Genomic DNA, 13,581 nt, shown 5'->3' on the forward strand with positions numbered 1-13,581 from the left:
CCTGCAGCCTCTTAGCGTCCTCCTCACAGCTCACACCGCCACCCAGCTTAGTGTCATCTGCAAACTTGGAGATATTACACTCAATTCCTTCATCTAAATCATTAATGTATATTGTAAATAGCTGGGGTCCCAGCACTGAACCTTGCGGCACCCCACTAGTCACTGCCTGCCATTCTGAAAAGGACCCATTTATCCTGACTCTCTGCTTCCTGTCTGCCAACCAGTTCTCTATCCACGTCAGTACATTACCTCCAATACCATGGGCTTTAATTTTGCACACCAATCTCTTGTGTGGGACCTTGTCAAAAGCCTTTTGAAAGTCCAAATACACCACATCCACTGGTTCTCCCTTGTCCACTCTACTCGTTACATCCTCAAAAAATTCCAGAAGATTTGTCAAGCATGATTTCCCTTTCATAAATCCATGCTGACTTGGACTGATCCTGACACTGCTTTCCAAATGCACTGCTATTTCATCTTTAATAATTGATTCCAACATTTTCCCCACTACTGATGTCAGGCTAACTGGTCTATATTTACCCATTTTCTCTCTCCCTCCTTTTTTAAAAAGTGGTGTTATATTAGCTACCCTCCAGTCCATAGGAACTGATCCAGAGTTGATAGACTGTTGGAAAATGATCACCAATGCATCCACTATTTCTAGGGCCACTTCCTTATGCAGACTATCAGGCCCTGGGGAATTATCGGCCTTCAATCCCATCAATTTCCCCAATACAATTTCCCACCTAATAAGGATTTCGTTCAGTTCCTCCTTCTGACTAGACCCTCGATCTCCTAGTATTTTTGGAAGGTTATTTGTGTCTTCCTTCGTGAAGACAGAACCAAAGTATTTGTTCAACTGGTCTGCAATTTCTTTGTTCCCCATTATAAATTCACCCGAATCTGATTGCAAGGGACCTATGTTTGTCTTCACTAATCTTTTTCCCTTCACATATCTATAGAAGCTTTTGCAGTCAGTTTTTATGTTCCCGGCAAGCTTCCTCTCATACTCTTTTACCCCCCTCCTAATTAATCCCTTTGTCCTACTCTGCTGAATTCTAAACTTCTCCCAGTCCTCAGGTTTGTTGCTTTTTCTGGCCAATTTATATGAATCTTCCTTGGATTTAACACTATCCTTAATTTCCCTTGTTAGCCACGGTTGAGCCACCTTTCCCGTTTTATTTTTACTCCAGACAGAGATGTACAATTGTTGAAGTTCATCCGTGATTGTTAAATGTTTGCCATTGCCTATCCGCCGTCAACCCTTTAAGTATCATTTGTCAGTCTATTCTAGCCAATTCACATCTCATACCATCGAAGTTACCTTTCCTTAATTTCAGGACCCTAGTCTCTGAATTAACTGTGTTACTCTCCATCTTAATGAAGAATTCTACCATATTATGGTCACTCTTCCCCAAGGAGCCTCGCACATTTAGATTGCTAATTAGTCCTTTCTCATTACACATCACCCAGTCTGGGATGGCCAGCCCTCTAGTTGGTTCCTCAACATATTGGTCTGGAAAACCATCCCTAATACATTCCAGGAAATCCTCCTCCACCGTATTGCTACCAGTTTGGTTAGCCCAATCTATATGTAGATTAAAATCGCCCATGATAACTGCTGTACCTTTATTGCATGCAGCCCTAATTTCTTGTTTGATGCTGTCCCCAACCTCACTATTATAGTTTGGTGGTCTGTACACAACTCCCACTCGCGTTTTCTGCCCTTTGGTATTCCGCAGCTCCACCCGTACAGATTCCAAGCTAATGTCCTTCCTTACTATTGTGTTAATTTCCTCTTTAACCAGCAACACAACCCTACCTCCTTTTTCTTTCTGTCTGTCCTTCCTGAATGTTGAATACCCCTCGATGTTGAGTTCCCAGCCTTGGTCAACCTGGAGCCATGTCTCCGTGATGCCAATTATATTATATTAATTAATTGCTGCCTGTGCAATTAATTCGTACACCTTATTACAAATACTCCTCGCATTGAGGCACAGAGCCTTCAGGCTGGTCTTTTTAACACACTTTGCCCCTTTAAAATTTTGCAGTAATGTGGCCCTTTTTGATTTTTGGCTTGGGTTTCTCTGTCCTCCACTTTTACTTTTCTTCTTTCTATCTTTTGCTTCTGCCCCCATTCTACTTCCCTCTGTCTTCATGCATAGGTTCCCATCCCCCTGCCATATTAGTTTAACCCCTCCCCAACAGCACTAGCAAACACTCCCCCCAGGATATTGGTTCTGGTCCTGCCCAGATACAGACCATCCGGTTTGTACTGGTCCCACCTCCCCCAGAACCGATTCCAATTTCCCAGGAATTTGAATCCCTCCCTTCTGCACCACATCTCAAGCCACATATTCATCTGAGCTATCCTATGATTAGCACGTGGCACTGGTAGCAATCCTGACATTACTGTCTTTGAGGTCCTACTTTTTAATTTAAATCCTAGCTCTCTAAATTCAGCTTATAGAACCTCATCCTGTTTTTTACCTATATCGTTGGTACCTATATGCACCACATCAACTGGCTGTTCACCCTCCCCCACCAAAATGTCCGGCAACCGCTCCGAGACATCTTTGCCCCTCGCACCAGGAGGCAACATACCATTCTGGAGTCTCGATTGCGACCGCAGAAACGTCTGTCTATTCCTCTTACAATAGAATCCCCTACTACTATAGATCTCCCACTCTTTTTCCTGCCCTCCTGTGCAGCAGAGCCACCCATGGTGCCATGGACTTGGCGGCTGCTGCCCTCCCCTGATGAGTCATCCCCCCCCAACAGTTACCAAAGCGTTGTATCTGTTTTGGAGGGGGATGACCGCAGGGGACCCCTGCACTACCTTCCTTCCACTGCTCGTCCTGCAGGTCACCCATCCCCTATCTGTCTGTATAACCTTTACCTGCTGTATGGCCAGCTCACTAAACATGCTATTCACGGCATCCTCAGCATCGCGAATGCTCCAGAGTGAATCCACCCGCAGCTCCAGTGCCACAATGCGGCCTGTCAGGAGCTGCAGCAGGATACACTTCCCGCACATGTAGTCGTCAGGGACACTGGAAGCGTCCCTGAGTTCCCACATAGCACAGGAGGAGCACTCCTGCCATAACTTAACCCCTAGATTAACTTAATTTGGCAACAACAATGATAAAGTTTACCTACTGATAAAGGAAAAGAAAAAGAAAAACTACTCACCAATCACCAGCCAATCACTTACCCCCTTGGCTGTGACATCACCTTTCAATTTCTTTCTACTTCTTTGTTTACCTTCTGCCCCTGCACCTGCACCAGCTGGCTCCTTGACACTGCCCGAAATCCTGAACTCACGGGTCTTTTATAGGCCTCCGACTCCCCGGACTCCCGCCTCCTTGACGCTGCCCGAACTCCTGAACTCACGGGTCTTTTATAGGCCTCCGACTCCCCAGACTCCCCACTCCTCGACGTTGCCCGAACTCCTGAACTTGCTGGTCTTTTACAGGCTTCTGACTCCCCAGACTCCCGCCTCCTCGACGATGCCCGAACTCCTGAACTCGCGGGTCTTTTATAGGCCTCCGACTCCCCGGACTCCCGCCTCCTCGACGCTGCCCGAATTCCTGAACTCGCGGGCCTTTTATAGGCCTCCGACAACCTGGACTCTTGCCTCCTCGACGCTCTGAGTTCCAATGAGTTCAGAGTCGCGATAAATGTTTCATTCTCTGCTTGGCAACCAGTAACTAGTGGGGTGGCGCAGGGATCAGTGCTGCGTCCCGAACTATTTACAATCTATATTAATGACTTGGAACAAGAGACTGAGTGTAATGTAGCCAAGTTTGCTTACGATACAAAGACAGGAGGAAAAGCAATGTGTGGTTAAGTGAGTGGGCAAAAATTTGGCAGATGGAGTATAATGTTGGAAAGTGTGAGGTCTGCATGAAAAAAATCAAAGAGCAAGTTATTATTTAAATGGTGAAAGATTGCAAAGTGCCGCAGTACAGGGGGACCTGGGGGTACTTGTGCATGAAACACAAAAGGATAGTATGCAGGTACAGTAAGTGATCAGGAACGCCAGTGATATCTTGGCCTTTATTGCAAATGGGATGGAGTACAAAAGCAGGAAGTCTTGCTGCAACTATATAAGGTATTGCTGAGGCCACACCTGGTTTCCATATTTACGAAAGGATATACTTGCTTTGGAGGCAGTTCAGAGAAGGTTCACTAGGTTGATTCCGGAGATGAGGGGGTTGACTTATGAGGAAAGGTTGAGTAGGTTGGGCTTCTACTCAATGGAATTCAGAAGAATGAGGTGTGATCTTAGCGAAACGTATAAGATTATGAGGGGACTTGACAAGGTGGATGCAGAGAGGATGTTTCCACTGATGGGGGTGACTAGAACTAGAGGGCATAATCTTAGAATAAGAGTTCGCCCATTTAAAACTGAGATGAAGAGAAATTTCTTCTCTCAGAGGGTTGTAAATCTGTGGAATTCGCAGCCTCAGAGAGCTGTGGAAGCTGGGACATTGAATAAATTTAAGACAGAAATAGACAGTTTCTTAAACGATAAGTGGGTAAGGGGTTATGGGGAGCGGTCGGGGAGTGAAGCTGAGTCCATGATCAGATCAGACCAGCAGTTATCATGGGGGACTTTAATCTACATATAGATTGGGCTAACCAAACTGGTAGCAATACGGTGGAGGAGAATTTCCTGGAGTGTATTGGGATGGGTTTCTCGACCAATATGTCGAGGAACCAACTAGAGGGCTGGCCATCTTAGACTGGGTGATGTGTAATGAGAAAGGATTAATTAGCAATCTTGTTGTGCGAAGCCCCTTGGTGAAGAGTGACCATAATATGGTAGAATTCTTCATCAAGATGGAAAGTGACACAGTTAAATCAGCGATTAGGGTTCTGAAATTAAGGAAAGGTAACTTCGATGGTATGAGATGTGAATTGGCTAGAATAGACTGGCAAATGATACTTAAGGGGTTGATGGTGGATAGGCAATGGCAAACATTTAAAGATCACATGGATGAACTTCAACAATTGTACATCCCTGTCTGGAGTAAAAATAAAACGGGGAAGGTGGCTTAACCGTGACTAACAAGGGAAATTAAGGATAGTGTTAAATCCAAGGAAGATGCATATAAATTTGCCAGAAAAAGCAGCAAACCTGAGGACTGGGAGAAATTTAGAATTCAGCAGAGTAGGACAAAAGGTTTAATTAGGAAGGGGGAAATAGAGTATGAGACGAAGCTTGCCGGGAACATAAAAACTGACTGCAAAAGCTCTGTAGATATGTGAAGGGAAAAAGATTAGTGAAGACAAATGTAGGTCCCTTGCAGTCAGATTCAGGTGAATTTATAATTGGGAACAAAGAAATGGCAGACCAGTTGAACAAATACTTTGGTTCTGTCTTCACGAAGGATGACACAAATAACCTTCGGGAAATACTAGGGGACCGAGGGTCTAGTGAGAAGGAGGAACTGAAGGAATCCTTATTAGGCGGGAAATTGTGTTAGGGAAATTGATGGGATTGAAGGCCGATAAATCCCCGGGGCCTGATAGTCTGCATCCCAGAGTACTTAAGGTAGTGGCCCTAGAAATAGTGGATGCATTGGTGATCATTTTCCAACAGTCTATCGACTCTGGATCAGTTCCTATGGTCTGGATACACCACTTTTTAAAAAAGGAGGGAGAGAGAAAATGGGTAAATATAGACCAGTTAGCCTGACATCAGTAGTGGGGAAAATGCTGGAATCAATTATTAAAGATGAAATAGCAGCTCATTTGGAAAGCAGTGACACAGGATCGGTCCAAGTCAGCATGGATTTATGAAAGGGAAATCATGCTTGACAAATCTTCAGGAATTTTTTGAGAATGTAACTAGTACAGTGGACAAGGGAGAACCAGTGGATGTGGTGTATTTGGACTTTCAAAAGGCTTTTGACAAGGTCCCACACAAGAGATTGGTGTGCAAAATTAAAGCACATGGTAATAGGGGTAATGTACTGACGTGAGTAGAGAACTGGTTGGCAGACAGGAAGCAGAGATTCGGGATAAATGGGTCCTTTTCAGAATGGCAGGCAGTGACTAGTGGGGTACCGCAGGGTTCAGTGCTGGGACCCCATCTATTTACAGTATACATTAATGTATTTAGATGAAGGAATTGAGTGTAATATCTCCAAGTTTGCAGATGACACTAAGCTGGTGTGAGCTGTGACGAGGATGCTAAGAGGCTGCAGGGAGACTTAGATAGGTTAGCTGAGTGGGCAAATGCATGACAGATGCAGTATAATGTGGATAAATGTGAGGTTATCCACTTTGGGGAGAAAAACACGAAGGCAGAATATTATCTGAATGGCGGCAGATTAGGAAAAGGGGAGGTGCAACGAGACCTGGGTGTCATGGTACATCAGTCATTGAAAGTGGGCATGCAGGTACAGCAGGCGGTGAAGAAGGCAAGTGGTATGTTGGCCTTCATAGCTAGGGGATTTAAGTATTGGAGCAGGGAGGTCTTACTGCAGTTGTACAGGGCCTTGGTGAGGCCTCATCTGGAATATTGTGTTCAGTTTTGGTCTCCTAATCTGAGGAAGGACGTTCTTGCTATTGAGGGAGTGCAGCGAAGGTTCACCAGACTGATTCCCGGGATGGCAGGACTGACATATGATGAGAGACTGGATCGACTGGGCCAGTATTCATTGGAGTTTAGAAGGATGGGAGGGGATCTCATAGAAACAGACATAATTCTGACGGGACTGGACAGGTTAGATGCAGGAAGAATGTTCCCGATGTTGGGGAAGTCCAAAACCAGGGGACACAGTCTAAGGATAAGGGGTAAGCCATTTAGGACTGAGATGAGGAGAAACTTCTTCACTCAGAGAGTTGTTAACCTGTGGAATTCCCTACCGCAGAGAGTTGTCGATGCTAGTTCATTGGATATATTGAAGAGGGAGTTAGATATGGCCCTTACGGCTAAAGGGATCAAGGGGTATGGAGAGAAAGGAGGAAAAGGGTACTGAGGGAATGATCAGCCATGATCTTATTGAATGGTGGTGCAGGCTCGAAGGGCCGAATGGCTTACTCCTGCACCTATTCTCTATGTATCTATGTTTCTATGATCTTATTGAATGGAAGAACAGGCTTGAGGGGCTGTATGGCCTCCATCATCATAGACAGTCCCTTGGAATCGAGGCTGACTTGCTTCCACTCCATAGTGAGTCCTTTGGTGGCTGAAGAGGAAACATGCAAGAGCCACAGACCCTGTCACAAGTGGGACAGACATTCATCGGGGGAAGGGGGAAGTGGGACTGATTTGCCGCATGCCCCTTCCGCTGCCTGCGCCCGACCTCTTCACGCTCGCGGCGTTGAGATTTGAAGAGCTCAACGCCCTTCCGGATGCACTTTCTCCACCTCGGGCAGTCTTCGGCCAGGGACTCCGAGCTATCAGTGGTGATGTCGCATTTTACCAGGGAGGCTTTGAGGGTGTCGTTGTAACGTTTCCGCTGCCAACCTTTGGCTCGTTTGCCGTGAAGAAGCTCCGCATAGAGCAATTGCTTAGGAAGGCTTGTGTCTGGCATGCAAACTATGTGGCCTGCTTCAATGCTGGGGATGCTAGCCTGGGCAAGGACACTGATGTTGGTGCACCTGTCCTCCCAGGGGATTTGCAGGATCTTGCGGAGACATCATTGGTGATATATCTCCAGCAACTTGAGGTGTCTACTGTACATTGTCCATGCCTCTGATCCATACAGGAGGGTGGGTATTACTACAGCACTGTAGACCGTATGGCCCACTCCCGTTCCTATTTCTTATACTTATGTTCTTATGTCTTTACTGTTTCTTCATTGTAATTGCTAATTGTTTCACTGAGGTTGAACAAAGGGATCTGTTAGCCCTCCCCAAATTCATTACCCCTCACACTTCTCTGGATTGAATTCCATTTGCCACTGTTCTGCCTGCCTGACCAGTTCATTGATATCTTCCTGCAGTCTATAGCTTTCTTCTTCATTATCAACCCCACAGCCAATTTTTGTGTCATCTGCAAACTTTTTAATCATACCCCCTACATTCAAGTCTAAATCATTGATGTATATATTTGTTCATGTCTTTGCCCTTTCAGTGGACATAGTGAGGGTGTGCCCAGCAGCAGGACTATGCTGGAGTAGGCATTGATGAGGCTGGTGTCTTTCAAGGAGACGTCACCATTCAGTCCTCCCTGTGCGTGACAGTAGATGTGTCAGAAAGTGGACAGTACCAGTCACAGCAAAGACAGACATAGTTGAATCCAGGGTCATCTCAGAAACCAGTATGAGGAGATACCTGAATCTCAAGACTCTCCCACTGAAATTGTGCTACAAGGGAGCACACTTATTCCTTCTACTGTGGAATCACTTCGAAGACCCAGGCTCACAATTAGAAATTGGGCACAATATATAACACATATCAGAAAGACACTCACATCACTGACACATGGCACAAATCAGATGGGTAAATTATTTGCACCGTATTGGAATTTTATCCAGAGTGTTTCTTTCTGACAGTGTAGAAGAAAGTAACAGCACAGCAAAGGATGGGTACCGAGGTTAGCAGAAGAAGTGTTGCAGAAGGTATTCTCTCAGTGCTATGAGGATAGCAGCTTGCTCAAAAACGCTGTTCAGACACTTACCTGCAATGTTCCTCATATAGCACCTGTGCACCAGTCTTCCTGATCCTCCAGTGTTTCTGAAGCAACAACCTTCCTCAGTGTCTGGAATATGATTTCGGATTGGCCCTCTCATCCTCCATGGTAGGTCAATTTGTATTGCAAAGTTGTGAAGCATTCATTCGGAACTGATGCTCTTGGAGATCCTGGCACCTCCTGGTTTGTGAGTGTATCTAAAACATTGCTTTGAGATGCCAGTGGTATGCTCTATAATGATCCTAATAGGTGCATGGACCTCATTGTATCTGGGTTGTGTTCTGTCCCTAGCTGACACAATGGTGTCATCGACCAGAGGCAAGTAAGGTGTCATTCCTTCAGTCGCCTTTTACCAGGACGGACTGAGGGCTCTCCGCTACTTCTTTGAACGGAGGCCCAACCAGTCCCCATCCAACACCAGCCTTCTCCACCTGGTTGAACTTGTTCTCACATTTAACAACTTCTCCTTTGACTCCACTCACTTCCTCCAAATAAAAGGTGTCGCTGAGAGAACCCGTATGTGTCCTAGCTATGCTTGCCTTTTCGTGGGATATGTGGAACATTCTTTGTTCCAGTCCTACTCGGTTCCCCTCCCTCACTTCTTTTTCCAGTACATTGCATTGTACCATTTCCTGCTCTTGCCCCGAACTGGAACATTTCATCAACTTTGCTTCCAATTTCTACCCCTCCTTCAAATTTCTATGTTTCTATATGGTCCATCTCTGACTCTTCCCTTTCCTTCCTTGACTTCTCGATCTCCATTTCTGGGGATAGGCTGTCAACCATTATCTACCATAAGCCCACTAACTTCCACAGCTATCTCTCTCCACTTCCTGTAAGGGCTTTAGTCTATTCTCCCGGTTTCTCCATTTCTGTTGCATCTGTTCTGACGATGCCACCTTCCATACCAGTGCTTCTGATATCTCTTCCTTTTTCTTCAACCGACGATTCTCCTCCACCGTGGTTGACAGAGCCCTCAACCATCTCCGTCCCAGTTCCCGCACATCTATTCTCACTCCTTTCCCTCCCTCCCAGAACCACGATAGGATTCTTTTGTCTTGACCGTTCACCCCACCAGCCATCACGTTCAACGGATCATCCTTCACCATTTCTGCCACCTCCAGCGTAATGCCACCCCCCAAACACATCTTCCCATCCCCTCCCCTTTCATCATTCCGAAGGGACCGCTTACGCCGTGACATCCTGGTCCGCTCTTCAATCACCCTCAACACACCTTCCCCTTCTCACGGCACCTTCCCATGCAAGCGCAGAAGAAAAGAACATAAGGAATAGGAGCAGGAGTAGGCCATTTGGCCCCTCCAGCCTGCCCCGCCATTTAATAAGATCATGGCTGATCTGATCATGGACTCAGCTCTACTTCCCCGCCCGCTCCCCATTGTCAAGTATGGAAGCACTCCACAAGACTGAGTTACTGTGAGCTAAAACTGATGTGACCTTAGTCTCTTTAATACAACTCTAGAGTGCCTAAGCAGCATGGCAGACAACCTTTTATACTCCCTTGCACTAGGTGTGCAGATGATCCTTGGGCCTCCAACAGTTGCGCCCTCTGGTGGCAAGTCTTACACAGTTACAATGTTTACATACATGACATTACTCCCCCTCAAAGTCTTTGATACAAATTATTTACAAGTTGAGACGATCCGGGGCCCTATACTCCCTGGTTGATCGTCTGAGTTCAAACTCTGGCATGGGTGAGTTGGCCGGACCATTGCTGCACTGCGGTGCGGCTGGTCTGACAGGACTGTTGGGAATAGTGGGTTCATCCTCTTGATTGACAGCAAGGTCGATTGCTGGTTGGGTGTGTGTTGGTGGATCGATGATGGTGATGTCCTCTTCAGGTTGTTCCTGGTTGTCAGTGAACCGCAGTTTGGTCTGATCCAAATGCTTTCTGCACGTTTGTCCATTCAACAGTTTGACTATAAACACTCTATTCCCCTCCTTGGTCAAGACAGTGCCAATGACCCCTTTAGGACCATGACCGTAATTAAGGACAAACACAGTGTCGTTAACATCAATGTCATGTGTTACAGCCGCGCGATCGTGGTACGTGTTTTGCCGGTAACACCGGGTTTCCACATGATCATTTAGATCCAGGTGGACAAGAGAGAGCCTGGTTTTGAGTGCCCTCTTCATTAACAATTCTGCAAGGGGAACCCCAGTGAGCGAGTGAGGTCACGTCTGGTAGCCGAGCAGAACCCAAGATAAGCGGATCTGCAAGGAGCCTTCCGTCACGCGTTTCAAGCTCTGCTTGATAGTTTGGACTGCCCGTTCCGCTTGACCATTGGATGAGGGCTTAAGCTGGGCAGACCTGACATACTTGATGCCATTGCGGGTCATAAACTCGTTGAATTCTGAGCTGGTGAAACACAGTCCATTGTCACTGCCAAGGACGTCGGGCAAGCCATGGGTGGCGAACATAGCCCGGATACTTTCAATGGTGGCAGTGGATGTGCTGGATGATTACGCATTCAATCTATTTAGTGTAAGCATCCACTACAACTAAAAACATTTTTCTGAGAAAGGGGCCAGCAAAATCTACGTGGATCCTGGACCACCGTTTGGAGGGCCATGGCCACAGACTCAATGGAGCCTCCCTTGGTGCATTGCTCAATTGTAAGCACATGTTGCACTGGTGTACGCATGACTCTAAGTCCGAGTCAATGCCGGGCCATCAAACATGCGACCTGGCTATAGCCTTCACCATGACTATGCCTGGGTGGGTATTGTGTAGGTCGCATATAAACGTTTCCCTGCCTTTTTTTGACAAAACCATGCAATTACCCCATAAGAGACAATCCGACTGGATGGACATTTCATCTCTGCTTCGGTGAAACAGCTTAATTTCATCTTGCATTTCTCCGGGAACAGCCGACCAGCTCCCATTTACAAGTGATAGCACAGGATCCTGGCTGGTCCAGTCCTGATCTGGTGAGCTGTGACGGGTGACCCCTCGCTCTCAAAAGCATCCATGACCAGAAGCAAGTCTGTGGGCTGTGCCATTTCTACCCCGGTAGTGGGCAATGGTAGCCGACTGAGGGCATCAGCACAGTTCTCTGTGACTGGTCTGTGGCGGATAACATAGTCATAGGTGGAAAATGTTAGTGGCCATCTTTGGATGCGGGACGAAGCATTGGTGTTTATACCTTTTCTTTCTGAAAACAATGAAATGAGCGGTTTGTGGTCGGTTTCAAGCTCAAACCGAAGTCCAAATAGGTATTGGTGCATTTTCTTAGCCCCATATACACATGCTAATGCCTCTTTCTCGACCATACTGTAGGCTCTCTCAGCCTTAGACAGACTTCTAGATGTGTATGCAACCGGTTGAAGTTTGTACCGATACATTGGTTTGCTGTAACACACAGCCGACCCCATACGAAGATGCATCACAAGCTAGCACTAATCGTTTACACGGGTCATACAGTACAAGTAACTTATTAGAACAAAAATGGTTTCTGGCCTTTTCAAAGACTGTCTCTTATTTATCCCAAACCCTTATGTAGCAACATTTGCAACGGTTCCAGCAAAGTGCTTAACTCGGGTAGAAAGTTACCAAAATAGTTGAGGAGTCCCAAGAACGAACGCACCTCTGTCACATTCTGTGGTCTGGGTGCATTCTTGATGGCCTCTGTCTTTGAGTCCATGGGTCTGATGCTGTCTGCCGCAATCTTTCTCCCCAAAAATTTGACTTCTGGCACCAGGAAAACACACTTGGAGCATTTCAGCCTGAATCCCACTCTGTCTAGTCGACTTAGAACCTCTTCCAGGTTGTGCAGGTGTTCGGTGGTGTCACGACCGGTGATCAGGATGTCGTCTTGAAACACAACAGTGTGCAGAACTGATTTCTGCAGACTCTCCACGTTCCTCTGGAAGATGGCAGCAGCCGAACGAATCCCAAAAGGGCACCTGTGGTATATAAACAAACCTTTGTGCATGTTGATGCACGTCAATCTTTTCGAAGATTCAGCCAGCCCCTGTGTCATGTAGGTGGAAGTTCTGGTCGAGACGCTCAACGAAGGCTTCCCAATCATCACCCTCTACAAATCTCTCTAAAATACCGACGGCAGCCATGACCGTGTGAAAGTTCGTAATCTGTTACTCGTCGCCAATTGTTAAGTATGGAAGAACTCCACAAGACTGAGTACTGTCAGCTAAAACTGATATGACCTTAGTCTCTTTAATACAACTCCAGAGTGCCTAAGCAGCATGGCAGACAACCTTTTATATTCCCTTGCATGAGGTGTGCAGGTGATCCTTGGGCCTCCAACAGTTGCGCCCTCTGGTGGCAAGCCTTACAATGTTTACACCCATAACCCTTTAATCCCTTATTGCTCAAAAATCTATCTCCACCTTAAATATAAGATGCAACACTTCTACCTCCTCCTTTCCCACTATCCAGGTCCCCAAACACTCCTTCCAGGTGAACAGCGATTTACTTGTACTTCTTTCAATCTAGTATACTATATTCGCCACTCACGATGCAATCTCCTCTGCATTGGCGAGGCCAAACGTAGATTGAGTAATCACTATGCAGAACACCTCCGTTCAGTCCGCAAGTGTGATCCTGAGCTTCCGGTCGCTTGTCATTTTCTGTCCCACTCCCACTCTGAACTCTCTGTCCTTGGCTTCATACATTGTTCTAATTAAGCTTAACAGAAGCCCGAAGAACAGCACCTCATCTTTCGATTCGGTTCTTTACAGCCTTCCGGAGTGCAACAAGTTAAGATTATAACTACTCTTCCAATTTTTTTGGACAGCAGCTGTTGGTAATGATTCTGCCGTTGTCATTTACAGCTCCTCTGGACCCATTTTTTTTTTCTTTACTTGTCCCATTATCACCCCTTTTTGCCCTTCACCATCAACCCTTTTGTCATTTAATCACTCCTGCCTTCCACCCTATCACAGACATTCCT

The sequence above is a fragment of the Pristiophorus japonicus genome, chromosome 13 (genome assembly GCF_044704955.1).
Source record: "Pristiophorus japonicus isolate sPriJap1 chromosome 13, sPriJap1.hap1, whole genome shotgun sequence".
Classification (NCBI taxonomy): domain Eukaryota; kingdom Metazoa; phylum Chordata; class Chondrichthyes; family Pristiophoridae; genus Pristiophorus; species Pristiophorus japonicus.